Source organism: Pseudophryne corroboree, chromosome 6 (assembly GCF_028390025.1).
Source record: "Pseudophryne corroboree isolate aPseCor3 chromosome 6, aPseCor3.hap2, whole genome shotgun sequence".
NCBI classification, from domain to species: domain Eukaryota; kingdom Metazoa; phylum Chordata; class Amphibia; order Anura; family Myobatrachidae; genus Pseudophryne; species Pseudophryne corroboree.
In genome coordinates, this window is record NC_086449.1 from 640809039 (window position 1) to 640827113 (window position 18075).

An 18075-nucleotide genomic window follows, 5' to 3' on the forward strand; every position below is an offset into this window, starting at 1 on the left:
CCCTGTGGAGAATGCAAGGCCTGTCTTGACATGTCTAGAAGTCCAGAAATAGTTGATAAATTCAACAATAAAATAAAAATTACGAATTTCTTCAATTGTAAGAGTACCAATGTGGTCTACTGCCTCACCTGCCCATGTGACAAAAAATATGTAGGTATGACCACCCGCATGCTCAAGCAAAGGGCTCTAGAACATATTGGATCAGTCAGAAATGCCAAAACAGACCAACAAAAATTTAAACAATTAACTACAGTGGCAAAACATTTCCTCCAACACCATGCGGGCTCACCTAAGGATCTTAAAATATTTGGTCTCCAACATATCAAATTAGGCATTAGGGGCGGCAACGTCACAAGAGCGCTATTAAGAAAAGAAAGCGAATGGACATTCAAACTTGGAACAATAGCTCCCAATGGTCTCAATGAATATATCAATTACAGTGTTTTTTTAGAGTAATTCACAGAATGTTTATACAATAATATTTTCTTCATAATTTTTTCATAACAAATTTTTTTTTCATAATTTTTTCACAATATCTTTTTTAAATACAACGATTTTTGTATAATTTTTGCTTAATTAACAGGCATAGAGAATGGTATCATCATTTTCATTTACACAACAGCCCTTCCTTCCCCCCTTTTTTCACGGCCATTCCATTGTACTTTAATACTTTGCTTTTCACACATCACCTTTCATCCCTAACAATTCTCCACTTACCTTCACTTTTTCCCTTCCTACTCATTTTCCTAACACTTTTCTCCTTACGTTCCTTCACCAGTCTCATAATTTTCACATTTTCATTCACTACTCATTTTGGCACAAGTTATTCACACCATATTAAGTTCCATTTATCACATATCAGTCTAGTCCTGTGTTTGTCCTTACTAATTATCAATATAATAAAATTATTTTTCCCTCACATTTTTATGTCACATTCACACACCTTCTAAATTTCACCCTTTTTCTCACATATTATCCCTACCACTATTACACAATTCTATCTCATTTTTAGATCTGGTTGTTAAACCAGTCACATCCAGCAATTTGTACCAATTAACAATAATTATTTTTGTTTATTTATTTTTTAATTTATTTATTTACTTTCAGACCTTCACCGCAGCTTTTTTCATTTTACACTCTGGTACACACAACAATGGATAGTTATTTAAGTGTACTTATATGTTCATATTTTCAGATTTATTCAACCATTACAATACAGCATTCTAAGTAGTACTACTTTGCGTTATGACATCTGTTTTGCATTCTCCTTATTAAGCTCACAAGTCACAGTGCTTTCTCAGGTTTCCCCGCTTCTGCCGTCCCATTGGTTCTCAAACATGTCCATCATGCTTTCCCACAAGCGCATTGGCTAAAGCTTTTGTTAAGAGACACACTCGGAGGGCTCACAGATCAGACGATCATGTGAACAAGCTCCTCCCAGCGAAACGCGCGTCACTTCCAGTCCGGCACCCGACTTCCGGGACCTCCGCGACGGGGCTCCGGCGGGCGGACTCCTCTCCAGCCTCAGCAGCAAGTATAATACCGCTCTATGTAGCGGACTCAGCTCCCAGGTCAGATCACCTCCCTGTGCATCCTGCACTGGAATAGAGGAGACCTTTTTCCACACTGATTAAAACGGCACCAGACAGGTCTGTTTCCCCCGCAACTACAGAGTAGGGCATAACACCTGTCTAGTGGTTTCCATGGTAACTGTATACATACAGAGCATTAACCCAGAGCAGGGAAACCACTCATCAACCGTTGAATAATGAATGCCCTGTATAGACACTAAATCGATATACATGATATTTATGCGATGCAGGGAAGCATTTATTAGCTGCTTATTAATTCTAAAATCAGTGTGGCAATTATTTGATCATCTGTATCCTGACTACAGGCGAGCTTCTATTATTAACAATACTATCATTGTTTTTCTATTTATAGTTTGTTTTTCTCATTTGAGACAATCAATTAATATAATTGATTTCTTTTTTGTCCAAACAAACCTACAGCTGCTCTCTATATGCTGGATTCTAGATGAACCCTTCTTTTTCATATGATTATATGGGTCAGCATATTCTTTGTAAATATTTATTCATGAGATAATTAGTTGAATACCAATGCGTCTTTTTGCAACAACTGTACAGTTACTCTTGTTATTTATTGTATCTAAGTGAATTCTTATCAGCCATTATACTATATTCTATGTGAAATTATAGAACAAATTGATAGCTGTTCTTGCAGCCTTTGTGCTGTACTCTATATGAATTCTCATTAGTCACTGTACTGTATTCTATGTGAAGTTTCAGGTTGCAGTTATGAATTAGCAATTTTTTCTGCATTATACTCACTAACCCATTTAAGTGATCATTATTGTACCCGTCAGCAACTTATGGTTAACCTTCCAGGCAATCCGTGTGCTGGAATCTTCTAGTCCATATGCTCTATATGATCCAACATAGGTGCACTAGGGACACCATTTCTTACTGCAATCTCCACACCAACAATTCAGGTTGCATGTTTGTGGAGTAATTGTGATGCTTCTGAGCATGTGCTCTCACTTCAGTCCTTATTTCATTGTATTTTGTAAAGGGCTTATCGTGGACTACTTGTGTTACATTTCACACATGCCCGTACTATAATTTCAGTTTGTGGAAAAAATCTTTAGGGGAGAGAATTTGACCTCTCTGTTATGTTTAAGACCCCCCTATTCATTCACAAGTCATTTCAGGGGTGACCTATTGGTCAGTGACCATTGTTGGTCCTCTGATATTTTTTAAATTGACTCCATTAGTGGCCTCCATTTATGCCGATAGGTATTTTCTTGACCTACTACAGTCATACCATGCTGGACATGCCCGATCTCGCCTGATCTTGGAAGCCAAGCAGCATTGGGCCTGGTCAGTACCAGAAAGGGTGACCCTCTGGGAATACCGGGTACTGTAGCATTAAGGAAGATATCTTCCGCTGATCAGCAAATTTCATTACAGATCATCTTGCAATTTATTTACCCTAGCTGACCCATCATACAGGAGTCCTTACTTATACAAGCCGGTTTCCTATTATCATCTTTTTTATGACTATACAGGTGTATATAATATCATAATTCATAGAGATAACAGGATTATCTTATATTTTTGCTTCTGACAAACATCAACACTCACTTATAAATCAGTGGATTTACAGATAAACTTCCTGTCATCCTCTTTATACAAGCGAGTTACACTTTGTCACTTGAATTTTGTTGTTTAATACTTATTTTAACATATTGCTGATACACAGCAATATTTTTATCATCTTTTCGTCTGTGTACAATATTAAAAGTTAAAGTTTTATCTAATTCCATACATAAATCATGATACCTCATCTACATTTCCATTTTTCTATCAATTTACAGAAATTAAGAATGCCCCTGAGAGACATAATTAATAGTCCTTCTCTTTTTGCCTCTTTGCAAAACAACCCTTTAACAGTTTATTTCTGAACTAATATCTGGGAGCACCACCAACCTTGTTCTACTACAAAAGCCGTAACAGGCGAAGTTGGTAGCTTTATGTTGGTTGAATTACATTTGTCATAGATAATAAATACAAATTGAATTACTATCATAGTATAATCAGGACCAGTGCAGATCCCCAAAAAACCCCACCCAATATAGATGAGGAGCTAGTAGAGGGAGATGGCGGTGAGGGGACAGGCTACGCATCAGCCCCCGGGTGTTGCTGTGCAGGGGGGTTTCTGGAAAACCTCTCCAGTTTAGCTGCAGCCACAGAGTTATGATGATGTTTAACCATTGTGGTCGCTAGCAGATTAAAAAAAAAAAAGATCTTTTTGACTGCAGTCAAGCAATATGTTCCAAGTGCAGCGTGCCACTCACCTTCAGCAGGATTTGAGTCATAGTGGATGAAACAGCAACAAGGAGAAAGGTGATATGTAGCACTGAATGTCACAATGTGAGACCAAGGATAATCCCAACAGAGCTATATAGCCACAGCTGCAGGTATACACTGACCAAACTCCAGCATGTATGATAAATTGACTGAGGCTGGTAATACACAAGGGAAGCTTAGCAGCACTCCTCCATAGACTTTCCAAAGCAATTACACAGCAGTAGCCAGACACCCGAGGTATGCAAGTGCAGCAAAGGATAATGCAGCAGATCCCAAAAGAATGATCTCACCAGCAGGAGGGTATCTGTACATGGCACAGAATCGTCCCAGCACCACAGCAACCCGGTCTGGCAGTGGCAGGGCTCTTAGCAGGGGGGCAGAGAGGAAGCCGGGAAAGTGCGCTCCGTAGCAGTGGGAGCCCCACATGGTGCGGCTGTCCCCGGGTCTCCAGTGAAGCAGCGTGGAGAGATAAGCGGGCAGACAGGCAGCAGACCAGCACCTGGCAGCAGGACACAGCAGCTCTCAGTCAGGCGGATGCAGCAGATGAGGGCAGGGAGAGGTGTTCAGCAGGGCGCCCAGCGTTGCATGAAGAGGGAAAGGGAGCAGCATCCCACGTGAAGCGGCTTTCTTCCGTGCCTCACAGTACAATCGTCACACAGCGGGTGGCAGGGGCTGGACAGGCTCAGAATTGGGCACCACTATCCACCACACTTTTATAAAGAAACGCCCTAGGGGACGACGACACATGATGTTGTTGAGGGATGAAAAAGCCAGAGAACTACACAACCTGTGTGCTACTCCATGCACGTCGTAGTCACGCCCGACCCCCCCCCCCCCCCCCCACACCTTCCCTGCTCTTTTCCATCCTCTCCCTCCACTTTTTCTTTGTTTTTAAGTATTGTAAGTATTGGTTAACTGCATATTTTGATTTGTAAAAAAAGGAGATTTACTGTATGGTAAGACTTACCATTGTTAAATCTTTCTGCGAGGTACACTGGATTCCATAGGGAATAACATCGGGGTGTAGAGTTAGATCTTGATCCGAGGCACTAACAAGCTAAAGCAGAGGTTCTCAAACTCGGTCCTCAGGGGCACACACAGTGCATGTTTTGCAGGTAACCCAGCAAGTGCACAGGTGTATTAATTACTCACTGACTCATTTTAAAAGGTCCACAGGTGGAGCTAATTATTTCACTTGTGATTCTGTGAGGAGACCTGCAAAACATGCACTGTGTGGGCCCCTGAGGACAGAGTTTGAGAACCCCTGAGCTAAAGGTTTGACTGTTCCCAGGATGCACTGCACTGCCTCCTCTATTTCCCCGTCTCCAGGAACTAGAGCTCAGTTTTGTTAACCAGTCCAATGCAGTAGCAGGTAAGAGAGACGATAGTAGTTAGCCACATAGAACCACATTCTCATGACAGGAGAAGGTACCAGCAGCTAATGCCATACAAACCCAAAGAAGCTAAGTGCGTCGGGGTGGGTGCCCTGTGGAATCCAGTGTACCTCGCAGAAAGATTTAACAATGGTAAGTCTTACCATAAATCTCCTTTTCTGCAGCGGGGTACACTGGCATTCCACAGGGAATAACATTGGAGATGTCCTAAAGCAGTTCCTCATGGGAGGGGACGCACTGTAGCGGGCACAAGAACCTGGCGTCCAAAGGAGGCATCCTGGGAGGCGGAGGTTTCAAAGGCATTGAACCTGATGAACGTGTTCGCTGAGGACCATGTAGCCGCCTTGCACAATTGTTCTAGGGACGCGCCACGGCGGGCCAGGTGTGGTATTGAAAGTCGACAGTAACTAGGTCGACAATGTCTAGGTCGACCACTATTGGTCGACAGTAACTAGGTCGACAGGGTCAAAAGGTCGACATGTTCTAGGTCGACATGAGTTTTTAATGTTATTTTGGTGTCGTTTTCTTCGTAGAGTGACTGGGAACCCCAATTAGTGCACCGCATTCGCTCGCCATGCTTCGGGCTTCGCTCGGCACAGATTACCTTTCCAATCGTAGTCCACGTGGATCGTTAAGTATGAAAAGGTTAAAAAAAAATTGTGAAAAACTCATGTCGACCTTTTGACCCGTCGACCTAGAACATGCCGACCTTTTGACCCTGTCGACCTAGTTACTGTCAACCAATAGTGGTCGACCTAGACATTGTCGACCTAGTTACTGTCGACTTTCAATCCGGATCCCCGGCGGGCCGCCTAAGAAGGTCCAAAGACTGAGTAGAATGGACCTGGATATCAGCAGGAGCTGGAAGTCCAGCCTGCGCATAAGCTTGGCAACCACTATTCTAATCCATCTGGCCAAAGTTTGCTTATTCGCAGGCCAGCCACGTTTGTGAAAACCAAAAAGGACAAAGAGAATCAGATCTCTTAAGGGATGCAGTTATCTTCACATAGATACGGAGAGCACGTACCACATCCAAAGACCGCTCTTTGGAGGACAAACCAAGAGAGATAATGGCCGGAGCCACAATCTCTTGGTTAAGGTGGAAAAACAACACCTTAGGTAGATAACCATGGCAAGTTCTATGAACCGCATGGTCACAGTGAAAAATCAGAAAGGGTGACCAACAGGATTAGTCACCCAAGTCTGAAACCCGTCAAGCAGAGGCAATAGCCAGCAAAAATAAGACGTTAATCGTAAGCCATTTAAAGTCCACAGACTCAAGAGGTTAAAATGGAGACTCTTGTAGGGTATTCAGAACAGACAGATCCCATGGAGCCACAGGAGACATATAGGGAGGTTGAATCTGTAAAACACCCAGAGTGACAGCGTGAATGTCAGGAAGAGACGCAATCTTTCTCCGAAACCACACCGATAAGGCAGATATATAAACCTTGAGGGAGGACAGTCGAAGGCCTAAGTCCAGGCCCTATTGCAGAAAAGCAAAAAGTTTGGCAGTATTGAACTTATATGCGTCGAAATTCATAGCCGCACACCAGGTGAAGTAAGAATTCCAGACCCTATAATAAATCCGAGCCGAAGCTGGTTTACGGGCTTTCAACATAGTTTGAATGACCGCCTCAGAAAAACCTTTTGCCCTCAGGAGTGAAGCTTCAAGCGACACGCCGTCAAAGTAGTCGGGCCATACCCTGGTAGACTCAAGGGCCCTGAACAAGGAGGTCTAGGCATTGAGGAAGTAGAAGAGGGTGCTCTATCAAGAGACCCTGCAGGTCTGAGAACCAATGCCATCTGGGCTACGCTGGAGCGATTAGAAGTAGTATGCCTCCTTGTTGAACTTCCAAATTACCCTGGGCAGGAGTGACACTGGGCGGGGGGGGAACACGTATGGCAGCCGAAAGTTCCATGGAATTGCCAGTGCGTCCACGAACACTGCTTGAGGATCCTTGGTCCTTGCTCTGAAGACCAGAACCTTGTGATTGTGTAGAGATGACATCATGTCTACATCTGGTAGGCCCTACTTGTCCACTAGGAGTTGAAAGACTACCGGATGAAGATTCCACTCTCTGGCGTGTACATCCTGACAACTGAGGAAGTCCGCTTCTCAGTTGAGGAATGAACACTGCCGATAAGTCTGGCAGATGGCGTTCCACCCATTGAAGAATCTTTGACACTTCCATCATTGCCATGCGGCTTCACGTGGCGCCTTGATAATTTGTGTACGCCACTATGGTGGCGTTGTCCGACTGTACTTGAACAGGCCTGTTCTGTACCACAGGCCAGGCAAGTTTCAAAGCATTGAACACTGCCTGCAACTACAGAAACTTTATCGGGGGGAGAGATTCCTCCCTGGTCCACCGACCCCAAAAGTGTTGCTCCAACACTGCGCCCCAACCCGGCAGACTGGCATCCATCATTATGAGGACCCAGTTGGAGATCCAGAAGGGACGACCCCTGCTCAATTGTAAATCCTGTATCCACCAGCTCAGTGACAGACGAACCTCTGGAGTCAAGATGATCATGTGAGATCTGATCTGGTGAGGCAGGCCACCCCACTGGGCAAGTATTAGCTTCTGCAGAGGGTGAGAGTGAAATTGAGCGTACTCTACCATGTTGAAAGCAGACACCATGAGGCCTAGTACTTGCAATGCCGAGTGTATAGACACTCGTGGGTGAGAAAGGAAGCATTGTATCCTGTCCTGAAACTTCAAGACCTTCTCTGGAGACAAGAACAAACGTTGGTTGTGTGTGTCCAGTAGTGTCCCCAGGTGCACCATGCTCTGAGCAGGGACCAGTGAGGACTTCTTCCATTTGATGAGCCACCCGTGTGCTTGTAGGAATTGGACCGTCAGTTCCAGATGGCGGATGAGAACCTCTGGGGAGTTTGCCAGGATCAGCAAGTCATCCAAAAACTGCAGGATCTGGATACCTTGCCGACGGAGAGTGGCCGTCATAACTGCCATGACCTTGGTGAAGATCCGAAGAGCTGTAGTCAGTCCAAAGGGCAAGGCTTGGAACGGATTATGTAGGTTGCCAATAGCAAACCGCAGATACTGCTGATGAGACATGGCAATAGGTACGTGTAGGTAAGCATCTTGTATGTCCAGGGATACCATATAATCATTGGACTCCAAAGCCAGAACAATAGAGCGTAGAGTTTCCATACGGAATTTGGATACCTTCACAAATTTGTTCAAAAATCTGAGGCCGAGAATGGGCCGGGAGGATCCATTCGGCTTCGGAACTAGGAACAGTGTTGAATAGTTCCCCCTGCCCCTCTGAGACAGAAGTACCAGCACTATCAATCCTATGTCCAGGAGGGATTGCACCACCAAATGTAGAGTTTTTGCTTTTAACGAATCCAGAGGGATAATCATCTAGCAAAACCTGTAAGGGGGGTGTAGTATGGTTTGCCAGTGGTCGGAATCACGGCCACCGGCATACAGACAGCTGGGTGAGCGCAAATGAGCCCCTTGTGGGCACGCCGCGATACGCTATCTATTCTTCCTCCAGGGGGGTCGTGGACCCCCAAGAGAGAAAAGATGTCTGTATGCCGGCGGTTGGGATTCCGGTGCCAGTATGGTGGTCGCCGGGAGCCCGGCCGCCGGCAACCTGAAGACCATCTGTGAGGGGGATGTTTCTTGAAAGATATGGCGTATCCGCGAGTGACGACTTCCTTCACCTAGGCATTTGAAGTGGTCTGTAACCATACGTGGGTGAACCGCAGAAGTTGGCCCCCCACCCTGGGGGAAGCCGCCCCATCATGCAGCAGTCTTGTCTGGTTTGGAAGCAGGCTGACGGGCAGCCCAAGAACATTTAGGCTTGGGCTTAGAGGTTTTGGAAGTACAACCTTGTTTCGGGTATGCCCGACCCTTTGCTTTAGTTGGAGGTCGAAAGGAGGTACTCAACCTTCGGAGCTGAAGGATTAGTACTTGGTAGACATGCAGTCTTAGCAGATGCTGAGTCAGCAACAATCTTGTACAAATCTTCCCCGAATAGTATGTCTCTCTTAAAAGGGATCACCTCCAAAGTCTTTTGAGAGTCCAGGTCCACTGACCAGGACTGCAACCACAGAATGGACGTAGTAGATGCTTTGGCCGTCAGAACACCGGCATCAGAGGCCGACTCCTGAATGTAATGAGAGGCTGTGGTAATATATGAAAGACACTGTCTGGCATTATCAGAAAAATTCAGAGGTAGCTCTGCCTCAACAGCTTGAATCCAGGCTTCAATACCCTTGGCAGCCCAAGAAGCTGCTATAGTGGGTCTATGTACGCACCCGCAAGAGTGTAAATAGACTTCAAGCAACCCTCCACACACTTATCCGTTGGTTCCTTCAGAGAGGGGACGGTAGTGACAGGCAGAGTAGAAGACACCACAAGACTAGCGACATGTGAGTCCACCAGTGGTGGTGGTTTCCCAATACTTACTTAACTCTGCAGAGAGGTGATAACGAGCTAGCATCTTTTTAGACAGGGAGAATATCTTTCCTGGAGATTCCCAGGATTCCTGACGTAGGTCAACTAAACGGTCAGAATGTGGCAAAACTCATTTAGTAACCTTCTGACGTATGAACTTATCAGGTTTCCCAGACGTATCTGGAGGGTCAGTTTTATCATCAATCTGAAGAATCAGGGGCAGATTTACTAAGCCTGGTGAAGTGATAAAGTGGAAGGTGATAAAGGACCAGCCAGTCAGCTCCTGTCATTTTTCAAACACAGCCTGTGACATGGCACTTAGGATCCGACTGGGTGGTCCTTTATCACATTACAAACCTTAATAAATCTGCTCCTCAGTTTAATGGCCTCCAATAGGTCAGGAACATCAACCTGTGTTGTAGATTCCCCTCTAGAAGCATCTGCATCAGTGTCTGGTGGATCAGTATATACCCCATCTTCATTAGCTGACTCAACCGAAACATGAGTGGATTGTGAGGAAGAAATGGCCCGCTTAGATGACCCTTTGGTCCTAGGAGAGCGAGGGTTAGGCTTTTGTTTAACCAAAGACTGATTTAATTGCTGAAACGGAGTTGACAGAGTATCCGCCCATGGCGGATTAACTGCAGGGACAATATGTGGTTGTAATGGTACAGGAGGTCCCACAGGGGGCGCAAGTCTCGTTACTAGCGTAGTCCGTAAATTAGAAAAAGCAGCCCAAGAGGAGTCTTGGTGAGCCACCGATGCTGCAGACTGACTGGGGGGTGCAGAATCCCCAGTACCTAAACCCTCAGCTGGAATTTTTTCCTCAGCTAAATCCGCAACGTCAGCACTGCATGATGCAGGATCAGCCACGGATCTCCACCCCTGTGCAGTAGACATTATATGGAAATGTAGCCTTAGGGCGTAACAGTACAATATAGCCAGACACAGTACCTGACAAAAACCCCCTGTGCAGTGTGACTGCAAATGCAGAACACAGAGGATTTAAGTGGTATATGGTGACTGAAATACACAGAAAAATACAAAACAGTATATCCTGTGAAACACATATATATATATATATATATATATATATATATATATATATCTCTATCCCTAATGCCCTTAGCCCCCTCAGGGCACAGAATACAGTGACAGCAATATGTGATACACTGAATGGAAACCACACAGCAGCTATAGGCACACAGTCACATGTACAATGCAGAAATTATTACACACAACAATAAGACTGCACTGGACTAGTATTACTACATAAAACTATGTATGTATACAGATATAACAATGCACAGTAAACACTGGATGTATATCACAGAATACTTGTACTAAATATCCCTGTAGTTATGCACTTGTTCTTAAGTATTGTACATGTCGTTTAGACAGTGTTAGTTAAGTGTCCCGTAAATGCACAGTGCTGATGAGGCAGGTGGCTTTACAGAGGAGACAGTGTCCAGCAGTCCCAGAATCAACGCAGTTCTGTGCAATGGCGCCCAAACGCTGACAGGGAGTGAGGGAGAAAGAGATGCAGCTCCAGGACGGGAACATCTGCTGTAGATGGCGCCTGGGGGAGGGGCTACAGGTCAGCGTCTTATCCCCTCTGCTGGACTTCACCACCGGGTACTATGGAGTCTGTAATAAATGGATTTTAGAAAATGCGACCTGTGCTCCTTGCCCTGGTGGATATAGTGGGGTCCCTGTATGGCCAGTGTCCACACCAGCAGCACTGCCCATCTCCAGATACCACAGCCGGATCGCAATTTCAGCGGGTCCCACCTGGGGGCCCCTCTTACCTCCTCTCTAACTTGTGCGGCCACGTGATCCAGGAGAGCAGCGGCAGTATGTATGCTTGATGACACAGGAGCGCCTCCGCTGTAAGTACTTGGAGTATACAGCGCCGCTGGGGGAGGTGATAGAGCCACAGCACAATGTCATTTTGACATATAGCATCAAGTGCCTATGCTGCGGCCCTTGAAGTCTTCTTTCTTGTCAGAAAAGCTCTTTTCAGGGCTGCCAAATACAGCCCTCCCTGTTAGCTGCCTGCACTGCAGGCACCATCTTACAAACTGGGCAGTGCATCCTGGGAACAGTCAAAGCTTTAGCATGTGGGTGCCTCGGATCAAGATCCAACTCTACAATACGATGTTATTCCCTGTGGAATACCAGTGTACCTTGCTGCAGAAAATTCTTGAAACAAACAGGTATTGTGAATTTGTCGTCTCCCTGAATAAATAAGGCACCTAGAAGGAAGGGTTAGGGTAGATTAGGTGGAGGGTTAGATTACTTACCACCCCTTGTTGGGATTTCGACTGTCAGGATGCCACTGTCGGTCTTCTGACCGCCACCATCCAGACAGCCGGCATTTTAAACCCAACCCTTCTGAACCTCACTAGTGTTTGGGGTAAATGGAATAGCCAGTGACTTGCATGCATCACCTGGTTTCCGCTGAGACTGCCCAATGTTTTAAAAGGCAAATCGTTTAAAAGGCAACAAATTGTTTAAAAGGGGCAATCATTTAAAAGGCAAATCCAACCTGGTTTTGCCTTTTAAATGATTGCTCCTTTAAAACATTGTGCAGACTTTTGGGATTCGCAGATGCTTGCATTGCTTGGACTATTACATTTATCCCTTTGTCTCAGTCACTTCAATGCACAATGTGGCTGATTCACTCCCCAATCCTGGTGTTCAGGGTCAAATGTATGGGTCAGGTCACCCCTAGGCACAACATTATCAGTTGCCCCCAATCATGTCAATGCCCCCTTTATGTTGGGGCCTCCCGACTGCCAAGCAGCACCAACCTCACCCACCCCGCTACCACATTTTACAGACAATTGCCTCCTCCACCCTCACCAGTTACAAAATAAAAAAGTCATAAATGACAAAAAAAAGAAGAATCGAATCACCTGGCCATCAGCCAAGCCGAACTCTCAAGCAGGCGACTATTTCTCGATAGGAGTCTTTTAGCCTAGGGGGTGCCATGAAAAAATGCTGCTGCTCTAGAGCTGTGATTCAGAAAAGTCTGGCAACATCTGGTCTAGGCAGTCCACTGTGACTACCACTAAACCCTAAATGCAAGTTGGTTGATATAAGGAGAATTCTATTACATGTGAAAAAAATATTTAACAGGCTGATAAGTAAAGATATTTTATTTTATCATGGACATTTTTTTTTTTTTTACTCTCTTTACATCAGGTCTCTTGTCAGTAACCATAATGAAGGCCACAGCAAGAAGCCTTTACAAGTTTACTAGCTGTTCTACTCATTCACACAGGAGTTTCTGATTTTCACTGTTGTAAATATAAAAAAAAAAAAGTGAAAAATGTGGTAAATCTGTAGAGATGTGAATTTTGGACGTTATCAGTAATGATGTCATTACGTCAACCCCCTTGTCATCCCCTTAGGGGAGGTTTATTAAAATTCTGATTGTGTAGATTTCCTATTTCCCACCTGCAGAATACATGTTACATTTCAGCTTCCTAACATATCGGGAAGTAAGAGAATTAGTGATGTGTCAGTGAGTGATAATACCCCTTTCCACCTAAATACTGGGTCCAACCCAGGATTTTTAACCCCGCTCCAATCCGCATCGGACCCGGCTTCAGATGCAGTTTCCACTGCACTTCGACCTGGGTTATTCCCAGGTTGGCTTTGTTTCCACTGAAACCAGGTAAGCTCTGTAAAAGCTTATTGATGTCATTAAAAATGGACTTTTCTGACTCAACAAGATGAAGTCACAAAAAGGAGTGGTGGGAACTGCTCACAGCATTGAAGCAATGGAGGCCGATGGAGAAGCGGTGTCTAGCCTCGAGTTGCAGGCTGCAGTTTTCTGCCGTTTAATTCTGCTACAGACAGCTTGATGTAGCTTCTCACCCTGTGCTACCTACTGTTGCGCTGGAGGAGGGTGCAATTCTTTGTGGAAAAGACTAGTTGTCATCGCTATTATTGGAAAAGGAGTGCTGATGTCAGCCAGCGTTACTTCTATGAGAACGAGCACTGCACCAGGCTGAAGAATGTGGGTGAGAGACCACAGACATGGAGAAGCATTCATGCAGACAGTTTTAGGTTTTTAGGACCAGTGGATGGCACATTTCAGGATGTCTTGTGCTACATTCTAATTTATTTTGGAACTACTGTCTCCCGCAATTACCAAGCAGTCCACCAACATCCGAAAGCCCATTGAGCCAAGCAGGAGATTAGCAATTGCTCTCTGGTGGTGCTACCCCTGGAGAGTATCGCACACACTCCTGTTTATTTGAAGTAGGAATTTGCATGGTCTGCAAGATTGTCCACCAGGTCACATGGGCATCGCTGGATACCCTGACCATCGCTTAATTTCTTTTCTACAAGGACAGCAGCTAGATGACACTATAAAAGAATTCATGAGGTGTGATTACACACAGTGCTGGGGCCACAGATGGGACCCACATCCCCATCATTGCCCCACTGTGACAACCCAGCAGACTACTATAATCGCAAGGGGTGGCATTCAATTGTCAAGCAAGCCGTAATGGACCACAAATACTGGTAAGAACTATTTTACCAATGTGTTTTTTTAATAGGCTCACTTTTTTAACATTTTTGTGTTAAAGCATAAAATGTAATAAACCTTTATTTTTAGTTTCACAGATGTCTTCATAGGGTGGCCCTGATGCTCACGACGTGAGGGTTCTCACAAACTCTGATCTCTTCAATATTGCAGAGGACAAGCTAGGTAGATGGCTTTTCCCTAGAGAGTGAAGAATATTTACTCCTAACGTTCACCCATAAACCAATATTCATATTTTAAACCAGGAATAATATTAAATATTTTATTAACAGAAATCGGTGACTGTAGATTGTGTGGGCATCCCGGGTCCACCTCATCTCCCAAAGAGATATCCTATACTCATGCCTAAGTTCGGCCCGTATGGCAGTTGAGAATGCATTTGGCCGCTGAAAAGGATGCTGGCGATGCGTCATGAAGAGGAATGATGCCAGGTATAGTAGCAGTCTTCTGCATTCTTAATACTGTATATGTGAGATACAAAGGGAAAACTTTCTCCCAGAGTGGAATGTGCTGGATCATGAGGTGGGGGGCACTGTACATGATGCAGCAGGCTATGAAGGGGACATGACATAACCATCGAGCGCATCAGGGCCACCATTGCAGCAAATCTTCCCTCAATGTTGCAGTAGAGAAGACAGACAAGTTTTTGTAAGCAAACAATTGTTTATTTTGTTTTCTACAATTTATCATTTATAAAAATTGCTTAAAAGTTATTAGTTGTATATCTTTTTTGAAACCGTTGGCACACTCTGAATTTACATAAATTGCTAATTCTAAAAACATTGTGAAAATTTTAAAGTATTATAAGGTACACAATTTAGACATTGCAAAACTGAAACACCAGACTGAGACTGGGTATACACCAGAACGATGGTCATATGACCCGTAGGAAAACTACTTGTGTGTATCAAGAAAAGAAGCCATATATATATCACGGTAACCCAAACTGGGTCCTCAGGTCAGGTTAACAGGCAAAGGTTTTAGGATATTCCTGCTTGTTCATTCACCTATGCTTTAATACGCATTCCCTTAACACCTACTCTGTTAGGCCGACCTGAGAAGCCAGTTTGGAACCCACTGCCGTACATCCTTGAGGTAACAATATAAAATATTCAAGTGCACACTCTGTAAAATCCCCATACGTTTGTCTTTCTAGGTATCAGGGTAACCCAAATATTTAGACCCCACATCGTTGAGGTAACAATATAAAATTGTCATCATGGTGAAGTCTAATTAAGGACGAAACGCGTTGGGACTGATGCACCTGAACTTCCCTTATGGGCAGAGAAGCTGTTTTAATATTTATTTTTTGTACGTTTGAATTTCTACTATCTTGGATGTTTATGGAAAACCTGATGTATCCCATTCCTGATATAGACAGATAAGCTTGTCATTCATTTTTATCTTGTACGCTCGCATTACTTCTACTTTTTATGTTTTATGTGTTTTATTAAATATTGTGAAAAATTTTAAAAAATCCCTGGCTGTAGATTTTAAATTGTGGGATTTGCTCTTACCCAGAAAGTTTTTTATAACACATAATTGGTTCATTTGATCTGTAGATTGAAAAATTGCATAAAAACAGTACGCGCTATGTTATCTTGTTCTTCTTGTTTCATGTACCCATACTGGTCTTATGACTGAAGCAAAAGTCTGTTTATGCCAGATAAGTAGCGTCCTGTTCTCAATCACACCAGTTCTTTTTTACATAATCTTATTAGACACTAGTAGGCGCCCTTTTCTTCACTTCCCAAAAAATCTCCATTTAGGTGTTTTCCAAGCACATATTTATTGTTTAAGGTTGCAGCCACTCTCACTTTAGAGGAAGTGTCACTTATCGTATACACTCAATTTTGTATGTATCACTGGTAGTGCACTGTGACATCTGAGCGCCCCCGTGTCTATTTGTTCGATATATATATATATATATATATATATATATATATATATATATGAACATACCATTGATAACGGTATTTCTCCTCATTCCACAGGTTCCGCAGGATAACATTGGGATATGAAGAAGCGACAACGGATTTGCACAAGTCAAAGCTTTTCGGCCTCCCAGCATGCACCAGGCCCGTCCATATATCCCTGCCTTCTGGCTCATGCAAATCAGTTTTTTGTTTGGTGCGGCAGGAGCCGGACCATAGTCAGAGGGCTGCTGGTTTTTAGCAGCCCTAAGCTTTCTTATTTTATTTTTACAGTCTTACTATTTTTTCATGAGTAATCTTTCTAAAAAGAGTCTTACAAGTACCTTGGAAAGAGTTGCGCCAGCAACTCTCCGCCGGGTCGCGACAACCCTTACCCACGAGTACAGTGCTGTTTCGGAGGACGTCTGTGTCGGATATAGTAGCAGGTCCAGCAGACGTCACCAGCCGGAACACGGGGAGAAAGTAAGGCATCGGTTTCGCTTAGAAGGGGTATACGGACATAGCCGCACTCTCTTGGGAGGAGACAACCAGTCGCCGACACGGCTGCCACTTCGGCCTTGGGGATCAGAGGCTCCAAAAATGATGCTGCAATCCCTGGCTCAGGCAAATCGGTTGTATTCCCAAAGCTCAATGCAGGAGCATCACAGATAGCCCTAATCAGGCGAGAACACCACACATACACACCCTTCCGTACAAGAAGGAAGAGGTTAGTGAGTAAAAGGATCCTCAAATCAGGTGCGTCAGGGTGGGATCCCTGTGGAGTTAGGAGAAATATCGTTATCAAAGGTAAGTTCTTACCATAACGTATATTTCTCCAACAGGGTCCGAAGGTTATCCACAGGATAACATTGGGATTTCCCAAAGCAATTTAGTGGTGGGGACGCTCCTAATGCATAGGAGAAGCCTTCGCCCAAATTCAGCATCATGAGAGGCAAAGGTATCTAAGACAATGTCTATTGCAGGTGTAAACAACCCTGTTCTGTTTAGGCACCACATTGTGCTGCCCAAAAAAGGACCCACCTTACGGGTAGTATGAACAGAGACATTAGCAAGAATAGGGAGATCAGCTTAGAGAATATGCTTCTGAAATTGTCCTCTGAAGCTATCTTGCCAGCATCTTCTAATCAGCCTGCCATCCTCTCTTATTAAATCAATAACGAATAAAGAGGGAATCTTTCCTGATGGCACTGGTATATTACACGTAGATCCCTTATGCACGGATCGCGTCTAGTGATGCATCTCCTGCAGCAAAGCCCAGAACCTGAAAAACCGAGACATTTTCCTCGTTAAGGTGGAACTTAGTCATCACCTTGGAAATATACCTCAAACCTAGTTCTGAGAACTGGTTTATGTGGCTAAAAGATCAGGAATGGGGAACAAGACCATGCCCCCAAGTCTGATATTGCTCTAGCTGACACCTTAGTCAGTAGAAAACACATTTCTGACCCATTTTAACCAATGGTTTAAATTGGGCAATTTGAAGGGTTTTTAAAGGACTAACACCAGTCCCACGGCACTGTAGGAGGAACAACCAGAGGCTGAATGCGCCGCATAACCTGGAAAAAAGTACACACATCCTGTAAGTTGTTTATTTAGTTTTGGAATCCTAGTGTCAATGACGACCTTCAAAGCTTTATCCATTCGTACCCGAAAGTATGCTAAGACCCCAGAACTCTGAAAGATCTAAGATCCAACCTCACTGCAAGCCTGAACCTAGGCTTGCCATATTTAGTGATAAAGGCAAGCTAAGGAAGTCCTTGTTCTAACCTCTTGTTTAAATCACCTGCTGCAAATATCATGTTACCTTCAGGACAAATGTATCAAGGCCATGCCATCAAGTAACGTAGATCCAAATATCTGTGA

General features: G+C 44.2%; 1 pseudogene; it reads left to right on the top strand.

Annotated features, from left to right (window-relative positions):
* The first annotated feature begins 2830 nt into the window (after nucleotides 1-2830).
* Nucleotides 2831-2949, top strand: LOC134937819 (5S ribosomal RNA; annotated as a pseudogene).
* The last annotated feature ends 15126 nt before the right edge of the window (nucleotides 2950-18075 follow it).